Source organism: Mixophyes fleayi, chromosome 12 (assembly GCF_038048845.1).
Source record: "Mixophyes fleayi isolate aMixFle1 chromosome 12, aMixFle1.hap1, whole genome shotgun sequence".
Lineage (NCBI taxonomy): Eukaryota > Metazoa > Chordata > Amphibia > Anura > Limnodynastidae > Mixophyes > Mixophyes fleayi.
Window position 1 is genome coordinate 9,138,324 of NC_134413.1, and position 22,928 is coordinate 9,161,251.

Genomic DNA, 22,928 nt, shown 5'->3' on the forward strand with positions numbered 1-22,928 from the left:
TTAAGGGACAATATTTTACAAAAGTTAACAAAACACAGCACTAACTGCTGGCAATTAATACTGTCCAACGCTGCCAGAGCGTCTCTCTGGTCCTAATTCATTAAGGAGCGTAACTGGCCATTCGTGTCGTAGAATGCGGGTGTCCAGCAGCGGTCCATATGACAGCGAGCACAGCAGCCTTTAATCAATATTCAAGCGTAAAGGACCATTACTACAGCCTACGACATCAATGGAAGAATGAGGAGGGGACGGGGCGTATGCACGTAGTCAATGTACAGTAAGGGCGTGCCAAGCTCGAGCGCAGGCAGCAGAGTCCGATTCATCATCATCATTATTTATATAGCGCCAACATATTCCGTAGCGCTTTACAATTGGGGACAAATACAGTACGAAAGAAATAAACTGGGTAAAACAGACAAAGAGGTGAGAAGGCTGCTCGCAAGCTTACAATCTATGGACATTGGGAGTTTGATACATGAGGTTAAGTCTACATTTTGCATTTCGGTCCAGCCAGACTGCAAAGGTAAAAGTGACTCATAAGCTAAATGATCCTGTCACACAACAATGTTCCTGTGCCTCTTTTTGTGAGTTATATACATATATATTCCACATATGTATTAGACGTATCCTGCAGTGTATTGTCTGTTAGAGCAGAGCGGACCTAGACCCATATTCATCACCACGCGTCACTTCAGAACCGCTGCTTGTTGGATACAGACGTGCGTATAGCACATGACATTCGTTTTTGCGTTTGGTAGCGAATCATGCGCTCCCTCTGTGAGCAGCTGCACCATGAGGAGGTCAGAGGGTCCGGCCTGGCCAGGGGCGGAGGGGCAATTAGTTTGCGTGAGCCCCTGTTGCAGAGGGGGCTTTAGAGTTAGCTACCGGTTACCGCATCTATCATCTACCGGGTCTATAATCCAGCTCTGCAAACACCTGCCCAAATGATTTGCACAGCTTTGCAAAATAAATCGTCTCAGAAACTTACCAACAAACCACCATATAGAAAATACATTGTTGTTCGTGCAGCATCAGTTAATTGAGAGCTGTATGCATCCCTCCTCTGGCGTTGTGAGATAAATATTCTTTTGAATATATTACTATGAACACTGGGAAGCCAGAAGCTGAGCTAGGGAAGCGCTCTGCCCCCTCCTCGCATTCATTAGCAAGTGTGGAGGTGGATGTTTAAGAGATCTTTACAATTTTGGATGCCTCTTTTCATCTTCTTCTATTGAATTTTTCTTTAGAATTGAACAAGATGATAAGGACCAGATTATTTTCAACTTCATAACTCTAAAAAAAATAAAATGTACTTCTGAAAAGTTATTGTATTGCAAAAAAAAAAGTATTTTGATTGAAGATTTAATATTTAAATGTACTTCATATTAATGTACAGGTAAGTTAAAAGGCAAACCGAGGGGGGGGGGGGGGGGGTTCCTAGTGCCTGGAAACCCCCCTCCAAGCCTGGGGCACTGTATAATTGAGGTGGCTGGACCCTGCTCCCACTTCACACTGCTCTGCTTGAAAAGGGAGAGCCGTGTGCACCTAACAGTAGTGCACGCAGCATTGCCCATGTATATTATGGGGATAGGAAGAGTTGGAGAGCAGCCTAGCACTGTCTAATATTATAGCTACGCCCCCATGCATGCTGGTCACGTCCACTGGTGGCGTAGTGTGGAAACTTCCCTCTACAAATACTGCGTTTGCCCCTGCACATGCAGATACACACCACATATCCAATAATGTTAAGGTGCATTGTCCTGGGGTCAGAGGATCTTTCTACCAGGATTCTCCAGCTTCTCTCTTCAGTGAAATTCCAAGTTTATAGCAACCTGTAGCCAATGAAATCATCAGGATCATCACCACAGCGCAGAGTATTTCAGGAGATGTAGCGAGGACTTTTATGAAGACTACTACGGCCGCCCCACACACCCAAATACTGAGATGTTACATTTATCTTTAGCTAAACTGCAAATAGCTTGGCATATTCAATTTAATTGCAAAATATTGTGGGATAGATTTACTAAAACTTCTAAAAAAGAAAAAGTGGAGGTGTTGCCCATAGCAACCAATCAGATTATAGCTATCATGTTCTAGCATGTACTAGGCAAATGATAGCTAGAATCTGATTGGTTGCTATGGGCAACACCTCCATTTTGTAGAATTTTATTAAATCTACCCCCTATGTACACCATGCAATGCAATAAACTCCGTCAGGAAATGGCTGAAATCAAAATATGAATCTTTATAAAAATGTAAAATGGATCCAGAGCCTGGATACAAACAAGGGAATCAACAGTGAGTTGAGCATCATTCATAAAATTTGTTCCTACAGCAAGCTGGGGAAATATCCTGCCGCGATACAGATAGATTTTTCTTTTTATGCATTTTCTTTTAACAATTCGGTCCGTAGGCAGAACACGGTAGGGGAACATATCAACAGTGCGTGATCAAAATACAAAAAGAAAATTTAATGGGAATCTGTCATAAAACACATTGTTAGTAAAATTCAGAGCTTTAAAAAGGAATTTTTCATCAAACAAAATCGGTTCAGATGGTTTGATGAAATATGTATGAAAACCTGTGAATTGCAGTGTTTCTGTAGCCTCGGATATTGTATTATATTTAGTACTGATACAGATGTAATATATGCTCAATCCACCTCACAGACTTTTGTGTTTAAACTGGAACTGTCGCCTACAGAGTGAAGGCAGCCATTTTGTGGCCTGGACCAATATTAGCAAGAAAGCAGCCCATCAATTTTTTTCATGTCTCAGTGATGTCACTGGTTCCTAGTGAATTGATTGGCTTCCTTCTGATGGATATTGGTTCATTCACAAAATGGCTGCCTCCAATGTGTGTCATGTCACTGGTCCCTAGCTAAATGATAAATTGCTTTTTGTGGGCTAAACCAACATTCAAGACAAGGCGTCCTATCTATTTAATAGCAACCAGTGATATGACTGAGGCATGAGCCACTTTGTACCTCAGAGAAAGCGGGCATTTTGTGGACTGAAATGTTATTCATGATGGGCAGTACGCTCCCCTAAATCTTCCATCAGCCAACGTGCTAGACAGCTTGGGCTGGTTTCCGCTCTAACAGGGAGACCACAGGTGTGAAAACCAGCCCCAGGTTTTCATTGCAGACCTCTATGGGGGAAGCAAAATAAACCATGTGCCCCCTTACCGGAGGCTTCCTGTTCTCTTCTGAACCCCTTGGGCTGGGGGGGGCAGGGTAATTAACAAATTGGGAACTAGGGTGTTTTATGAATTTTATGGGCCTGTGTGCAAGAGTAGTACCCCCACTGATATATGGCAAGGAGAGAATGGTGGGGGGACATATGTGACAAGGGTACAGTGGGATAGGCATATGTGTCATTAAATTATGAGGCCTCCACATTTAAGAGAGAGAACCCACATTGCATTATTTGCCCATAAAATATGTTAATGGCCCCTGTCAGTCCTACATTACATGAATAGATTCCACATTTAATAAAGAGAAGCCATATTACCTTTACAGCCCCTCCTGCTGCTACATTATATGAAAAGCCGCCCCATTACATAAATAGGCCCCATTACATTAATACTCCTCTCATTACATTAATAGCCTTATGTTCCCATAATACATTAATAGCCCCACCACTCAACCTTAATAGCTCCTACTACATTACATTTGTACCAGGGGCGGATCTAGAAAATTGCTATACCCCTGGCGATTTAGGGGGGGCGGTTTAGACCACGCCCCCTTTTTTTACATCAAAGGCTGCCGGCGGCTGCACAGTATGTGCAGGTCCGCTCTGGAGTGACAGTGTGCTGCCTGGCTGCTATGATTGTGTTTAAAACACAATCATAGCAGCCGGGCAGCACACTGTCACTGCCAAACGGACCTGCACATACTGTGCAGCCGTTGGCAGCAAGTCCCTGCTAAGGGGGGCGATTGCCCCGATCGCTCCCCCCCCCCCTGGATCCGCCACTGATTTATACCTCACTATATTACAGCTATACCCCCATTACTTTACTAGCCCCACTAAGCCACACATTGCACTAAAAGCCTCACTACATAATCTTGATAAACCCATTACATTACAGGAATCCTCCCACAGTCCACGTGTGCAATGTCTTTAATAGGAATTATATTATTATGTATTATTAGAGGAAAGTGTAGGTTTTTAGAGGGAGATCTCAAAGTAAAATGTTGATAGTAACCAGAAATGACCTTAATTTTTTAAACTTTTCCGCAATATAGTTGCCTCATTTCACATTTGGCTTCACCATTTTGCACATTTCAGCTATTCATGTATTCAGTTCCGCCTATCATTTATCTTATTCCCCCTGGAATACCTCTATCAGTTTTTTCCAGCAAATAGTACCCATGTACTATGTAATAATAAAATAAAATAAAGCAGGGAGTATCTGATCAAATCCTCAACCAGCCCAAAAATAAAGAACCCGAAACAGTCTTAAAAAAAATAATCACCTGCACACTATGTATGTCTGATGCAAAATTATCCCAGAACTCCCCTTCATTGACACCCATCAGAGGGGTTTTCACAAAGAGCTGCTTGTGATTGGCTATCGGTGAAGGGAATTACTCACAGTTACTGTCATAACGCATCTTTGTCCGCAGAACTGTACAGAGAACTCACTCACATCAGTTCCTGCCCCATTGGAGCTTACAGTCTAAATTCCCTAACACACACACACACACACACACACACACACACACACACAGAGACTAGGGTCAATTTGATAGCAGCCAATTAACCTACTTGTATGTTTTTGGAGTGTGGGAGGAAACCGGAGCACCCGGAGGAAACCCACGCAAACACGGGGAGAACATACAAACTCCACACAGATAAGGCCCTGGTAGGGAATCGAACTCATGACACCAGTTCACCTGCGGGGATCATGTTACCAATCTTTTAAATTGTTTATTTATGTACATACACATACATGCGGGATGGCGAGGTAAAAATGGAAATCAAGGACTGCACGGATGATCCATTGCTATAATACATTAAAAAAACATAGAAATTATAACACTGCATCAATGATAGGTAGAAATTTCTTCTCATCTGTTAAGTGAAAAGCAATATCTTCTATGTCGCAGTTTGCAGTTTTCTGTGTTTGTCACAGATCCCTCTGTGGGGATTGTAAGCACTGACAGCTGTTCCACATTGCACTCTCTCCGAGGAGAGCCAGCCTCAGGAATTAAATGGATCTTCTAAACCTGAGCTCACACAAAACATGTCAGTGTTTTCTCATGTCAGCCATCAGCTCTAATGTCATCCAGACATATGGGAATCGACTTCAAAAGACATGACTGGCTAGATTTTCTTTTTAACAGACAGTGGTGTCACTAATTGCCAATCATGGCATAATTTTTCTGCTCTAGAAGTTCAAGGCTACGGAACTCTAGTTATCACAAGATATCCCCAAATAGTTCATGTTATTTTCAGCTCTCGTAATCTATTTTATGCTTAGGTGCACAATTTAGCAAACAGTGTAAGCGATTACTATCTGGGATAGTCTCAGGTTTAGATAATTGATAGTTGACATGGTACGGTGAATGTTTGTGATAACTAATGCTCCATCGGTCATGGAGGGCTCATATAGAGGACAGGAGAATGCTACATGTTGCAAACCACAGAAATGTTATTAAGTGGTCTCCAGAGCACATATTCTTTTTTTCTTCCTGTCCGTGTGTAACCAATTTTGCAAAGGGCAGGGCTAGAAAAACCTTGGGCAAATCAGAGTGTTAGAAAGTTAAGAGCAGCATTCTTACCTCAGATAATTCAGTGCCCCTGTGAGTTTGGAGTGAGAGATAAGGTTAACATGTAGACAATCTAAGGATCTAAACATTAACATCAACACAGGGTAGTATCATGAAGCATAGGCAAACCAAGGGAGTTTCCTAGTGCCTGGAAACCCCCCTCCAAGCCTGGGGCACTGTATAATTGAGGTGGCTGGACCCTGCTCCCACTTCACAAGGCTCTGCTTGAAAAGGGAGAGCTGCGTGCACCTAACAGTAGTGCACACAGCATTGCCCATGTATATTATGGGGATAGGAAGAGTTGAAGAGCAGCCAAGCACTGTCTAAAATTATAGCTACGCTTCCATGCATGCTGGTCACATCCACTGGCAGCGTGGTGTGGAAACCTCCCTCTACAAATCCTGCGTTTGCCCCTGCTGAAGCTCCCACAAAATCAGTGCAAGAAGGCTGCAGCATCAAATGCACCTCCATATGATACAAAGTTCATACATCCAGCTTGTCCTCCATCTCTATTGTGTAGCCCTTCTAAAGTTTTTCTTTTGTTTTTGACCTGATAGAAAACTGCAGTACTAAAGGCCAGGATAGGAGGTTTTAACTTAAATTTCACTCCTAAAATGATGGACATAATTTGAGAGGGTCATAATGGAGGATCTCCATACTTTCTCTTATCTTGGATGAAATAAAATACATATATATTTTTGCAAGGCTGGAAAATCGTTCACAATAAATGGTGAATTCATCTAGACAACTAACATCAAATAGAACATTTAGACAGCCATTTTGCATTGCCTTTATAAAATCTATGTTTGATACTATGCTTGGTGTTGTTGTGTTTTATTGAACTAACCTTTTATTAGCTCAAAGCAGGGTTACAAATGTATGCAATAATAAAAAAAGATATATTTTCTTTGGAGAAAGCAATGATTAAAGATTAATTAAAGGCATTAATATACATAAATATATATCAAAGGCTGAATAATATACATGAAATTAGTGAAATATTTATATGTGACTCTGGACATTCATATTGGACCCATTGCCACCCCCTCTCTCGTTTTGTTTTGTTTTGCATTTTTTCTATATTTTTGATTGTTTGGATTCTGTTTTTCTGCATGTTTTTTACCCATACATAATTCCAAGCATTCATCAGTATTTATCCTTTTTTTTTTTTTTTGGGACTGTGAACTATCTTATAGACCTTTTTTCTGCTGGTACTGACCAGCGTTGTCGTCCTGTATTAATAAATTGTTTTGTACTGATTTACATTTCCCATCATTGTTCTTGCGCCAGGTAATTCCACCTTAATTGCTACTTCTATTAGGGGTAGGATCCCTCCCCTACCACTTTATTAACTAGAGGCTGCATCTATACCACATGGGAGGCGTGGTTTGTCCCCTATCTATATATCTAAACTGGCATCAATACAGAGAGCAATCTAGTGGCCCATTTAAAATACAGAGAGCACTCTAAAGCCAAAGCGCACCTGCAGGGCAGGGCCAGTGATGTCACAGCAGCTTAAGTGACTGCATTCTCAACTTTTTGTCTTAAAGATGTGAAAGGAGCTTCAGCTGTCTGTAATGAATTGAGAAATTAATAATTTGCTTTTTAAAAGAGCTACTGTTTCAGGGTAACACTGAACAGTGTGTTTTACCTCCATGATCCATATCTAAAAAATTTTGGGGGGAGGTTTGGGGTCTTTTAGACTACAGAGGTACATAAAGCGTGTACAAACAGCTTCTCTGTCTGTTAATACCATACCGTGAGAAAGGGCGTTAAACTGAAATCAATGTAAAATGTTTATTTATAATAAAATAACCTGTTATTGTAGCTTCTATGAGCCTAATTTTAGTTTAAGAAAGAATAAGCTCAAAATTGTTTAACATTTAACCTATCTACGTCAATGTGCTTGATAAGTCTTAAAGCCCCATAGAAGCCACTATGTATTAGTACCTCAGTTTGTAAGCAAGATATTCCGTTCTCTGTCACTCTATTATAAAATCTACTGTTGCGATGAGTAATATAATAATACTCATAATGTACCCGGCATATTGCAGAAGAAAATGATTTCCTGCTCATGTAGCAGAAGTGCCATTAGCAAAGGAGCAGTGATATTTGGAAGCTACAAGACTTTTCAACAAGCCGAGCGGTAATGAAAGAGTTTTATGAAGAACATTATGTTGACAATTTAGAAAGAGGATTTTGAATCATTACATTTGACAATGCGTAGTTGAGTAAACTCAGCCCGTTGGCTTGGAAATACCATAGCAACCATAGTAGAAAGTAGAGAAAGAATAGGGTTCATGTAGTCAACATTTCAATCTCGTCTCTGAAATAGATATTAGAAAGAGGATGTGTCCTACAAATGGTGTATTCAGATCTATGGAGGTAAAAGCAACTCTAGTCTCAGAAACTTAATTCTACCCTGAACAAGTGGATGGAAATCTAGGATTATGTGTTTCCCGTCTATTCCTGTTTTCCATGTTCTGACCACCCCAGACCCTGGCCGTTGCCCCCATGTTATCTCACCCACCACTTGGCCTGAAGGATTGTACTGTAAAAGGATGAGTAAGAGTAACAGGAGGGCTCTGTGAGAAGATCAGGGGGATATGAGGCAGAGAGAAAAAATAATGTCAGACCATAGCGCTACAATATGTTCTATACATTTATCTCTAAATATTTTTATTGACAAATACAAAAGGGAAAATAAAAATGATATTGTGCTAGAAAAGGAAAGGAATAAACAATGCCGACACATTATGCACGAACGCGCCTTTTTATGAATCAATCATACGGACAGGTGCACGTCTTTATTACTCGTTTAGCATCATTCTCTGTAGAACCCTCGACGCCACCTTTTACGCCGTCCAATCCACTGGTCTACACGTAAATGCACATGGTGTAAAGTTACTCCATTTCTATTCTTTGCTCTCATTAATGACTCAGGCCTGTTGTCTTTATTATATACAAGAATCACACAGGTAATAAATAGCTGCAATCAATGGTGACAATGCAATTACAGGTGCCAGGGTAACCAGGTTAGCTGGGCAGCTGAAGCAGGTAAGACTGATGTCCAGGTAGGACAGATGAAGCAGGAGACACTGGACTACCAGGTACAAATGGTGAACTTCAGATTCAGGTTACCAGGTTCAGTCAGGAGGCACGAGGCAATGGATGATCCATTGGAGAATCAGGCAAAAGGATGGTCAGGCAAGCCAGGGGCCAGAAGCTGGAAGATCCACAATATACCAGGCAGTGAGCAAAAGCAAGGTTAAACATAGTTGGGGTCTGGATCACTAGAAACAGTGCAGGACGATGGAACAAAGCAGAAGTCAAAAGCCTGGGAAAAGTCAAGATCCAAACAGGAATTTCGCAGAGATACCAGCAGCAGCAAAGACAAACAAACTGGCACCAGTCTGTAGGAAAAAGCAGTCTAATAAAGGCCAGACACAGGTGACTCCGATCCTGATCAGATCATCATCCTCATTATCATCATCATCATCTATTTATATAGCACCACTAACTTGGCAGTGCTGTACAGAGAACTCACGTCAGACCCTGCCCCATTGGAGCTTACAGTCTAAATCCCCTAACATACACACACAGACTGAGAGAGGCTAAGGAAAATTTAATAGCAGCCAATTAACCTACTAGTATGTTTTTGGAGTGTGAGAGGAAACCGGGGCACCCGGAGGAAACCCACGCAAACACGGGGAGAACATACAAACTCCACACAGATAAGGCCCTGGTTGGGAATTAGCAGAAGTGCTAACCACTAAACCACTGTGCTGCCCAGATGATGAGGGATTAACCTCTTGCAGGCAAGGAAAAACTGTCCAGGTGCTACAGCAGCACCTCTGGTAGCACAGAGGTACTGCAGGCCTAATTCAGAATGAAGACACTGTCCTAACACATGGTGGCTGGTTCTTGTAGTATCCCATCTAACGTATAGGACACGTTTGTGGTATATGGTACCTACAGAGGTGGAGCAGGGAACGATCCTTTGTTGCTACCTACTAAATTAGGAATGCCCTTGTATGCGCTCTCTCCCCTTTAAATCTCATTTAATTTTTGACCAATGTCTGATGCATGAGTTTGTCAAGTCCAAATTCTGCCAAGAACGCCCCGATCTCTTTAACTTCTACAATTATGCAGCCCCCAAAGATGGCACCATGTTACCTCCCTAATCCACGCACTTCGCATATAAATAGACACATCTGCGCAAAACTAGGATTCATAAAGTTTATATATATTTGTAAATGTTATTAGTAGTTCTTTTATATAAGATAAATTATATTGTAGGTTTAGTGTTCCTTTGAAATAAGGGTAAACTATCGTCCATTCTGGAATGATAACGTAGAACGATGGTTATGGATCCAAAGCGGAAAAACTGAAGTCTTGCTTAAAAGAGTTGGACTGACTCCGGCCGAAGAGGGTGACACGTGATTGGATGTGATCAGTGCTTCGCTGGCTCTTACTCAATTACGCCGTGCTTTCTTCAGCCAAGATCACCCGCAGTTTAAGTGTCAGAAGATGTCATTACGGTATCGAACCATTTAAATAGGTAACTATTAAATTAAAATATGTCAACCGGTATAATGTCTCTAATTGTCTAATAAGTGGAAAGCTCGAAGGGGAGGGACTTTGACAACTCCATGACAACTCTCTGACAACAGTCTTGTTTGGATAATTAGAGGCATTGTGGGATCAGTGGAGGTCAGCAATTATTTTCTTATTTTACATATCTCACCTAATCTTACCCAAAACTATATATTTTTTGAAGTTTTAAGTTGAATACTCCTTTAAGAGTGTTTGGCGGTGCAATGTGAAACAGAATCAGTATGTAATTATTACATAATTTGAACAATACAAATGTTAGAATAAATAATTTAATCAGGAAGAATTGCTACTATGTATAATCAGTCGTAAATGTGTGGTTTTAAATATTCAGCATGAATTTGCATGAAGGTGATTATAGCCAATTAGGCATTGTCAACCAGCAAGACAGGCTATGAATGATTCACCTCTTCATTCATGCCATTTGTTTAATAATTTATAATGTCTCAGACTATTTAGTGGTCGATTAATATTAAATGTGGAGTATTTTTCATACTGTATGTTAGGAGCGAGGATTAGAGTGTCCAGTTAAAAGACAAGTCAATTCGGTTTTGGGGAGGAGTTAAGTAAGTTATACAATAATATGGAATATTTACACACCTGGTAATTGTCATTCCTGCCGATCTGGGTGGGCCCCCGATGTCTGTAAGAATCCAACGTTGCTCTCCTGTCCTTGTTCGTCCATGTTTAGCCAAAATATGTATTCCTGTAAAAATACCAATGGATATGATGAAATAGGAATGTGGATGATCATTTTATCATGTAAGAAAGAACGTTTTGATACTTTAGGTTTTACGTGAAAATACATTGTCTAAATATTGTATAAAACTTCTACTGTTGAGTTTCAGAACGGAAATATGTCTTTAACTTTCTTAGATTTTGCTCTGTGAAACATCTGCCTGTATCATATGCTCTGTTGGGCTTGAAGATAAAGCTCTCTATTTTCAAGAACTCTTGAGTTTTGGTTGTGTGATTTTCTAACGCAAATGGCGAGCCAGCCAGGAGGGGTATAGTAAAAAATACATGTGCCCTGTGGAAGTGTAAATGTTACCTGCTGCTAGCCATCTAAAGCACCAAGGAGAGGAATAAATAGTGGATGGATATAAAGTGGGAAAGGACAAGTGAGACTGGAAAGATTGGGAGCACAGCCGTACCCTACAACAGTCTAAATACAGGCAGATCTTACTTTGAATCACCTTGGTGTACTTTAATTTTATATTTATTCAGAAATAGAGAACTAAGTGTTTGTGTAATAGAATGGATTAATAGACAGGCACATAAATGTAAAGATTCCAGATTTATGGAATTTTAGTATTTATGATAATCGGCTATTATGTATACAATGGTTCATGGAATAATATAGAGAAAATGTTTTAAATTAAATACTCATTCAGATACATGGGAATTCAGATCAGGAAGCTAAAAACTTTATGCAAAAATGTTAAAATACTCTAAAGAGGACATCTATAGAACAGAGTATAATTGGTTCCAAATATGTAACTAAGTTACGGGAGGAGGAGTTAAGAAAGATTTAGATTTCATCCTTGACTTTAAGCTGAAAGAAGCGGTGGACAGTCTAGCAGCTTTAAAAAGAATAAGTATTGAAAAAACATTCCTCTGTAGGATTTAATGAAAGTGTTTTAGAATGTTTGAATATTTTGACAATATTTAAATATTTTGACAAGGAATGGAAAATCTGCAGAAATCTGACCTTGAAATTATAGCTTAATATTTATTTCATTTTGTGCTGTGTTGGTTTAGGTGCATTTGCACAGAAGGAACACAAAAGAGGGGACACTATTTGCGACTCCACAATAAAAGAGATTGTAGGTGGTTGTTAAGGCAAGAGCCGGCTGTTGGGTATTATTAAGGTTCAAATGGATGATCACTTGAAAGCTGAAGCGGACAGGTGGTAATGAACATGGTTTCGTTGTCAGAGAACATTTGTATTGATAGGAGACCTTAGTATTTAGATCATGCAAAGCATGGTTATCTCTCCTCCAGCTCAGCGGGACCACTGGGATGAAACAGTTAACAGGCGTGAGAGGCAGGGGCTTACCCGCAGTTTGCAAGGAGAATCCTTCCCTTTAATGCAGGCTCGGTACAGGATGAAATCTCCATCTCTCACTCTATAACATTCCTTATAACAAATTAAATAGTGGCTGATAATTAACAATGTGGCCAACAATAGCAAAATTCCTTCGGCTGGACTAAGTTGCATAAATTAAAAACATTTTTAAAGAACATCTTGTTACTTTAGGTTGTACATAGATATACATCGTATTAAGATAATATATAAAGTAGTTTTACTGTTCCAGAACAGAATATCTTAAGGACCATCTTTGATTTGACCCTGTGTACAGTCTGCCTGTATTAAATGTTCTGCTGGAAATAAATCTTCTAGGATACTTGGCTTCTGATTACGTGATTTGCATTTTTTTTCATAAAAGTTCTTTTAAACCTGGCTATTCATTTTGTCAACCACCCGCAGTTTATTACATTAGTTTTAGAACTTTCTCAAGAGGAAGCAAAACTTGCCAGTGCTGCAGTTATTTAAATTGTTCTGAATTGAATTGTGGAAGGTTTGGTAAATGGATTATGTACAATACTGTTCCACAATGTTATGCTTTATGAAAAGTTGTTGCCAACATACATTGTTAATAAAGTTACATTTTTATTATTGACAAATGGCCAATGAGAACCTGTAATGTGAGAAGTAGCAATCTGCTGAAGTCCTTTCCCCCGTCAGATGAATTTAGTGACTTGTAGATGCCCTCCTGCAAATTTTATTAATTGCTTCTCTTTTTTGTGGCTTGCTTCTGCATGTCTTCAGAGATGTTTATTTTTTCATTAATTTTTTTTTCTATATGTGTATGCAATTGCACCTCTGTGCAGAGCAGAGCTGATCTGCATCATATCCAAAGGCAGCAAAAAGAAAACACATCTGTTGGATGATATAAAGGCTTGATTCTCTGGCTCAGCTGATTTACCCCTCTGCTTCAAGGCTTATTTGGTGTTCTCGGTAAAACATTGGTGAGGAATGACATAGGTCAGGTACAAGCAAATGCGCTTTGGGGATAGTATATTCAATGCTCTGCACAGTGGAATAAATCCTGGTATTGCACAAAAGCATCTGAGCGATGACAATGACTAACAGTAAACTTTGTTTCTTCAACGCATGATACAATAGTCTCAACGCGTTTCGAGGTCACCAAACCTCTTTGTCTTTTGCTAGCACAAAGATTGCTTGAATATTTGCCCACTAAAGTGTCACAGCGATTGACTAACATTATAAATGGATAATAAAATCAATTAGATTTGTTACACAAGTGTCTACTGAGGACACATCTCATTGTTCAATTGTGTATTTGCTCTTCCTACTAAACGTATAATTGGTTTATAGAAGTTAAAAGACCTTGAAGTGTTTATTTGTTACTAGGTAATTTATTCAACATATGGAATAGACTAAGAGCTTAAAAGCACTGATTTATTTCTGGTCAAACTCTTAATGCTTCGATGTTCCCATTTAACAGTCAAGTGTAGTTTTGAATGAAATATGACATAATATTAGTGCTTGGAGTGATAAATGAAAATCAAAACAATAGAAATAAAATACAAATAAAACAATATATGAGTAAAAAGAATGAAGATAGAAGTAAGATATTGATATTCAGAAGTAACAGAGAGAGTATGATAATACTATTCAGTGCAAATATGACACTTAGGTTTAATAATCCCACTTAACTTCTAGTAGGGACAGCAGATACCCAATTGAACACTGATTAAACCCAATTGTCCTCAGCAGATCAAGCAATACTATTTGAATTTAATTTTTTTAATATAAGTTGGTATTTTTTTAGCAAATCACTGTGATGCTTTTATGTATAAGTCAATTTATCTCCTGACGAAGAGGTTTGGTTATAGCGAAACGCGTGGAGTTATTGTTCCATTCAATCAATAAACAAAAATTACTCTGCTGTCCATTTTCATTGGTCAGATGTTTTTCTGCAATGCCATGATTTATACCATTATGCAGAGGATGGGTATATATTATCATCGAAGCACTCTTCCAACAAACAAAACTCGAAGTGAATTTTATACCTCACCTCACCCATCCTATAGCCTTGTGGGTAATCTGGGCACTATTGTCTTCTCTTTCCCATTTGCCTGATGAAAACAAAGTAATTTGTTTGAACTCTGTGGTTGCAACAGGTGCAGCCGTTCCCATATCCATCTTTTATGACCGTTGAAGCAGCCTGTGAATCACACTTCAGAAATGTATACTTTATGGTGTTCATTGAACATTTTTATTATTTTTGTTTTATATGGTTGTTTGTATTCCCTGGGTTTGTGGAACCATAAAGATTTTAATATATGAGCCCTGTCCTTTTTTAGTTCTGGAAATGTTACTGTAAAACAGCTGATTTTCAGTCTTGCTGGCAGTTCTGAAAAAAGTGTATTGTAGATAAAACAAATTATCAATTATATGCAAAAAATGTCAAATACTTTTTAATATATATGCCTGCACATAATTCATATACATTATTGTATAGGGCTTGTATCCCTGCTGCTGAGACAAATCTTGAAACATATAAGCATTAGACTATATATATATATATATATATATATATATATATATATATATATATATATATATTGCAGGGTCAATGCATACATGGAATATGCAAAATATATGACACTGCAATTAAACAGGAGAATTACTGAGCTAAATAGTCCTAAAATAATCAGCTTTTATACTTAACCAAGGGCATAACTACTATAGGTGCAGTCAATGCAGCTGTTTTGGGGTCCAAAGCTGTAGGGGGGGGGAGGGGGGGGGGCTTCCCTGTGAAAGCTCTATGTGTAATTGCGACTTTTTCACCATTGGGCTATACATGGGGTCCTTTACAAAATTTTGACATGGGGCCCCCACTAATGTCTAGTTACACCCCTGTACTTCACCAAATCTGTCCAACAGGGGGTAAAAGCTATCACACTGTAGTTAATACTTGTATTACGTGTGGCCTAGTGCTCAATGTAGGTGTAGAAAAAAAATGCAGTTCCCACCCTTACAAGCGCTTTTGAGTCAGGGAAGCTATGATGTAACAAGACGGTCACCCAGCAACGAATATGGTGCAGAATGTGGGACACGTTTTATACTTTTTTTTTTTCTGTACACTTACATAGTTGACTTAAGCCCTATATGAAACAAGTATTAACAAAATATGGCAGGTTCTCTTTCAGTAACAGCTCTGTGCAGCCTTCCGATTGCTGTTTTCTAACTTCAGAATGACATTGATTGTGAGGGTACTACATTTTTGCTCATTAGAGTGGAAGGAGTTGTCAGGAGATTCATCCAGATCACGACATTCCATGTTGAATGCGGGCAGAGTGAGGCGTCTGCTTCTAAGTAGAAATGCAAAAATGTGAATGCATTTTGCAAGTCCAGATGAAACCTTGCACCGAAGATATTAGTATATACATGTGAAGGGGTAGTTGGCAACAGGCAATATTCTACAGATCTTTAGAGGGGTTATAATAAAAATATTACAATAATATAATACCACTACTAATAATAATAATCTGCAAATGATCATTAATGATAAAATGCGCTGTAAAACTCCTGACTACAAAGGTTGATCTCCAGACCATCTAGTAGCGTGCTTTCCGAACCAAAAGGTCTCCTACGATTGGTTGTGAGTATCATGTGATCAGCTTGCGTCCAATCACACAATGCCCTTATTGGTCAAGAGCTCCCTACACTTCAGTCTCTTGGTCAATGGATAATCAGATTGGATTAACCCCTTATTGTTCATAGTTTAAAATTTAGTTTACCTTAGAAAACGGTTATATTTAGAGTTGTATGCGATATAAAAATTTATACATGTAAACAAAGTCCTATAAGCTATATTTGTGTCCACTTGGGATAAATTGTAATAATAGGTTTAAAAATAAAACATGCTCATATATGTATGTTTTACAAAGGGCGAAAAAGAACAACTTTGGCCTTTTGTCAGTCTGCCCATAAGTAATCTTGGACAACTTGTTAGAAAAGACTTGTTAAAAGAATAGCTAAGGATACAAGTTAATGATATGGATTGTTTCTACTATCTAATTCGTTAAATGTTTTCATACACGGGATGGTCAGCACCTGATTTGCAGATTAACAAGAATCAACTAGCAACTATCAGCCAACATCATGTTTTAAACGATGCAGTTTTACTTTCAACTGCTAATGTAGAATTTGCCTTTTAAACGGCAGCTGTCTATGGTGCTGAAAGGATGTGACATTGTCATACATGTAAGCAACGCTGGTACAGAAATAGTTTTTTTGTTTATAGGATCACAAGTCTGATCCTCTACTCTACTTTTACAGTATTGCTTCTTATTATTATGTAGCAGAAGAAACTCAAATATAACCAGTAGAAGAATTTCATGAGATTTATTAATTAGTGTAACATTAAACCTACAATACAGATTGATTCAGGAATAAATGTTATCATGTAGTATTCACAGATTTGCACGTAACACGTAGGATGTATGAATGTTGTTGAATATAGATTAACTCCACAATCTTCCTTGATCATTTTGACAGGGGCCTTAAAACATTACCCCGTGGTGTTGTTAACATTTGGATGCTCAGATTGGCCACATGTTGGCCACAACTCCAGTCCTCAGGGACCCCATCCAGTGCAGGTTTTCCAGGTACCACTTGTGGATCTTTCAAAATGTGGCCGTTAGTAATGAATACACCTGTGCTCCAGCAAAGAGATATGGAAAACATGCACTGGTAGGGGTCCATGAGGACTGGAGTTGGGAATGACCTGGGGCCCTGGCCCCTCTCTCGTCAACTTCATACATGGCTTAGCTTAAAGACTTGTATTACTTGTTAATTGGGCCGCTGTTAACATTCTAATGCTCTGATTGACGACAGGTTGCTCTAGTCCGTGTGCCCCCTGCTTCGAAGAATGAACGCAAAAGGTGCTCTGACCCTTGTCAAAGGCACCATAAAGGCAAAAGGACAGTAGCCCTGGCGATCTGAGCAGGCCACACATGCTTTAGATACCTCCCCTGCAGGCAGAGAACTACATCTCCCAGCATGCAGTGGGGTGGAGGAGCTGGTGAAAAAGCAGTTAAAAAACAGCATTTAGAGAGGCCAGGAGGGTGGCAGTTGGAAGAAGAGGCGAAGGAGCATACAGGAGAGGAAACGGAGTACAAGGGCTACGGCGGTGATGAGAGAGACCAGCGCTGTAAGGGTGCCATAAGAAAAGGCACTATAAGCTGGGCTGCTGTGAGAGATATGAACAGTGGAGCAAAGAGAGAGAGAAAGCCTGATAAACACCAACGTTTCTTACATTGATCTTATATTGATCATATAAATGGACTGAGCCATATTATTAGTAAGATAGGGAACAGGTGGGGAGGCCTGAAGAATATTGTATTATGCCCAGGGCCGGACTGGGACTAAAAATCAGCCCTGGCATTTAAAACACACAGGCCCACCTGCTGTCGGCTCCATGCACAATATTGTTGCATGCTGAGGTGGCGTTGCTGGTGCAGTCCAACATAAAGCATCAGCACAAAATTATGTATTACACTTTGTCTTCTGCCCATCCTGATCAATTCCCTTCTTGTGCAAATCACCTGGAGCACCGTGAAAATGCACAAGACTATAATGTTTTTTAAAAAAATTATTATATATATTATATATATATGTAACACTGCTCCACACATTTAAATGCACACAAAAAAATGGGTACAACGTTAATAAATGACTGTTTTGTGATGAAGGTGAGGTGGAGCAGGATAAAGCCTGTGACAAACTATGACTTATGACCAAAGACAACACATGTTCGTCATTGCCATGCAAATCTGACTCCTCAGCAAGTTGCCGTAACAGAGAAAACAGTCAAAGTGCTAACAGGACAGAGATAATATGACGTCAACGCCTACAAAGTAGGTGAACAAGATGCCACCCCATTTTTGATGTCGGTGACTTTAATTAAACAAATATTATTGCTCATAACTGTGGTCACATGAACAGTATTTGTGAATCTTGCCACGCTGAGCATTTTGTGGCTGAGCAGCCATTTGACAAACTATTCATTCAATGCTGCCACAAGGGTAAAGTCTAATTCGGTGAAATCAGGTCTGCCCCTGTTATATTATCTTTATATTATTTTTTACCCGTCATGGTAACGGGCTTTTAACTACTGTACCTATATTTCCCAAAGGAATGACATCAAAGAAAAAACACACAAAAGTTTGGACAGAATACTCTAGCGGGGCTTATTTCCAAACTAAAACAAACAAGCACAATAAAATTATATATATATATATATATATATATATATATATATATATATATATATATATAGATAGATAGATATGTACAAACAACAGATACCAACAAAGGGGCACATAACCCACTTCTATATAAAAAGGTCACTGTATAGAAATACTGTTTAAATATAAAAATAGTAAACACCCAGTCCAAATTGCAGGAGGCAGCCGGTCCCAGTAACAGACGGTGAATCTGGAATATCTAAAAGGAAATAAAGGGAACAGGGCGCCACATAGTGTATTACCACAGTATATATTATACCACAATGTGAGAGAAAATGGAATGTGGTAAATTAGATACACTCTAAGAATATATTCTGTGACTCTCACAGTAAAAACCAAGATGGTGGTTAGAGAAAGCACTTGTGTAAACACGTTGCAACCAATCCAAGGTGAGATCACCACTGGTAATGTGTCTGCGTACCAGATATAGAGCCTTCTAGGTTTATCTGTGTAACTGATGGTATCTCCAACACTGCTAGGTGTCTCCAATATCACCACTCCTCATAAAAAGGGGAACACTGGATCCAACTGGAACCTCAGAACCATAGGCGCAAAAAAACTAAAATAGTGTAATACTGTATGATACAGATTTTATTATTTAAAAGTAAGTATCAAACATACATAAAACCAAACATGTAGTGCATATAAAGGTATCTTCTATGGTACTCATCTAGCATGCATTCTTCCTCGCGGGACCTGTGACAGCCAGTTAACAATCAGTCTCCACGGCGGCCTTGCTGCGATCATACCACGATAACCAAGTGTAGAAAATGATAAATCCTCAACGCATTTCGTCCATGTGATTAAAAGGACTTCATCAGGAGCAGAAAGTTCAATAGAATGGATGTAATAACGGAGCCACACTTTATACTAGTTGGCGCCATGTTGGGACTCTCCCTGAAACACGCTGCGTCTATCAACGCTAGCGTGATGACGTATAATGATGCGTTCCGTGAGCCGGCGCATGCGTGATAACAGGCTATGAGCTCATAGTTAATATAGGAGTAGCGAATCAGAATCGAGATAAATCTTAAAGCACCAAACGATCAGTATACATAAAACATAGATGTATGGATGCATACCCTAAAATGTTCAACCAAGCCCTACAGTATGGAAACTCACAGTGCAACATAATAACACATTGTAAGAGTGCCTGAATTGTTCAGTTAAATATAGCTAACACAGATCAATAATTGCAATACATAGTGACACAATTATGAGAATTACTCCCATCATAATGAGGAGAAAGGAAAAAAATAAATAACACCATAAAAGTGTCATACATAATTAATTAACAAAACACAATATTCTATATATATATGTAAAGTAACGAACACACTATAAAGATAATAACAAGACCTCATAGGTGATAAGGTCTAAGGTGAACCAATAAAAGTGGTTACTACGTGGACCCTGTAATAGATGCCACATAGTAGGTGATTATATAGGGATACCCCGCATCCATCAATATAATATCAATACAACACAGAATGGATAATGAATAATGAATAAAAAACATCTAATAAGTGTAAAATAATACATAGGCAATAATAATATACAAATCCTAAGCTGCTGGCTAATTAGAAAAGAGAGGACAATCACCATAGCACCATGCAAAAAGTACAATTGAATTACCTGCTTGCTGGCTGCCTGCTGCTTTTTATTCTCGTCACTCACAGCCCACGGCTCCACGCGCTTCTGTACCCAGCTCCTCCTAACCACTACGCGCTTGCGAGTGACGTCACGCGCGACGTCAGCAACGTCATGACGTAATAGCGCTACCGCGCGACTATGAAAATGCCCATCAAGCTCCGCTCTGCTTGATGGGTGGCGCTCTGAGCAGGAAGAGGTGCGGGCGGCCGGACCGGCCCATCTGGCATTCGGCCCTTCTGGCAAATGCCAGAACTGCCAGATGGCCAGTCCGGCCCTGATTATGCCCTTTTGCTGGACTCAGATATAATAATTAAGGTGAAGTCAGTTAGGGGAAAGAGACTGAGTTTGAACCGTGAGAACCTGCACTTTGGCATTATCTGCTCTCTGTAAGACAGCCAGATAACTGCATGGTAGGAGCCAGCTTTTATTAAAGTGACTTTATGCTTACACCTAAGAGGAATAAAGAGCACAGCCGGGTTGTACATTGTGTTTTGCATTCGTGTGGAATTGGGGTAACAACAGACAATAAAGCTGCTTTGTCAAATTGGCTGGAAAAAAGTAACTGTTCATTGGAGGAGAGTAATATTGCAAAGTGTCGCTGTGTGGGGATTATCGGTGCTAAATTCAAATAGAGGAATACAGGGAGCTGTGACGTTGCTCTGTGCACTTTGCCACTGAATGTTTGTTCGAACTGGGAAAGAGAAGAAGTGAACTTTGTTTAAACTGTCACAGTATAGAGACTGCAGACCCATAGACCTCTGCTTAACATCCAAATGTACTTTCATGCTACAAGTTTGCAAAGTTAAAGCAGTTGTGATAGTTTAGTGTATATTGTTAGTGATAGTTATCATTGTTAGAGAGACACTAAAAGATATATAATATTGTTTAAAACTATCTGTGATCATATGTATGAACCAAAGTAATCTATTATTGATATACAATCTACTAAAAAAAACCCTTTAGAGGTCCATGCTCCACTAATAAACCTGCCGGTGTGGCTTCTAAAGACCAATTTGTTGTGATAATATTTCCTTTGTGAGTGCCTGTGGTCCAGTGTAGGGGGAAGGAAGGGTTCCTTGGTCTCTATATGTTGTTGCCAATTCCAAAACACTACCCCACAAAGAGCCTGCAGTACTTAGACCAAGGTGGATGCACTGCGTGAAACTAATTACAAGGTAAAGAGTCCATCTGCAGACAGGACACACAAAGACTAGTACACACATCCTAGCCGAGGAAGGGGGGTGTTACAGGTATTTCAATGTATTCTAACGAATTTCATGTTTGGTGGTCCTTTAATTATAAATGATTGGTCTATTTACCCTTTATCCCCAAAAATATCTTATATTTATCCTTTCCAGTTATATTCAATATTTATTTGCCAAAGGAAGACATGCAAGTTTATTTCCATCCACTGCTGAACCGCGTGTAGTGTAGCATCTTACTGCGTTCAATTAAAAGGTTGCAATGGTGCAAAAATAATAATAATCATATATTCCCTCGCACCTGTCTTCTCTCCAACAAACTAGGCCCTCTAGCAGGTCATTATAGCAGAATAGTATAAATGAAAGATCATTAATTCGCTTCCACACTACAATTCATTGCTGCTTAAAATGCAATGGGCAGCACGGTGGCTCAGTGGTTAGCACTTCTGCCTCACAGCACTGGGGTCATGAGTTCGATTTCTGACCATGGCCTTATCTGTGTGGAGTTTGTATGTTATACCCATGTTTGCGTGGGTTTCCTTAGGGTGCTCCGGTTTCCTCCTACACTCCAAAAACATACTGGTAGGTTAATTGGCTGCTATCTAATTAGACTGTAAGCCCAAATGGGGCAGGGACTGATGTGAGTGAGTTCTCTGTACAGCGCTGTGGAATTAGTGGCGCTATATAAATATCTGATGATGATGATGATATTTCTCCTGAACAAAAGATTTCCATAGTTTCTATAATTCCCCTGACATTGTGACTTGTCTGAGTCACAATGTCAATGAGTGTTTAGATGCTGTTCTGATTTAATATCTGATCTTGACAACTAATTGTGTCAGAAGCGCGTGATTTTGGTGAATCATGGCTATTTTCAGAGGTGTCAGGCAAATAGCTCATTATATAATGAAGCAACTTAGAAAACTGGAGTCATGCTTTGTATTCTAGATTTATGGAGACTTTGAAATGCTGTGTTCAGGAACAGATTGGAAACAGGATAGAACAATTGGCTTAGATTGTCCAAAAGAAACATTGTCAGGTATTAATTGCTCAAAACTAATTAGAAATATTAGTATTTTTGGTAATAAAAAAATAAATTATCTTCATATATATATATATACACACACTGGTATAATTATAAGAAAGGTTTCTGCCGTAACAATTGATTTTTTAACTTTACTTCATTTGCTTATATTTCAATAGAAAACAAATATAACAGAGAGTTATGTGTGTCAGATTGATAGACATATGGGGCCTGATTTATTAAGGCAACGTACTCAGCGCAATGTGCGTTTGTTTTTTTCAAACGCACATAAATCGGTTATACGTACGTCCGAAAT

General features: G+C 39.3%; 1 protein-coding gene across 7 annotated transcripts in view; it reads right to left on the reverse strand.

Annotated features, from left to right (window-relative positions):
• BEGAIN (brain enriched guanylate kinase associated) overlaps window positions 1-22,928 on the reverse strand; it is a 363,458-nt gene that overhangs the window by 193,780 nt on the left and 146,750 nt on the right. For all 7 annotated transcript variants that reach the window (XM_075191895.1, XM_075191890.1, XM_075191894.1 and 4 more), the window contains one exon: window positions 10,988-11,093. The gene's annotated coding sequence lies outside the window, so the exon portion shown is untranslated. The remainder of the gene's footprint in view (window positions 1-10,987; window positions 11,094-22,928) is intronic.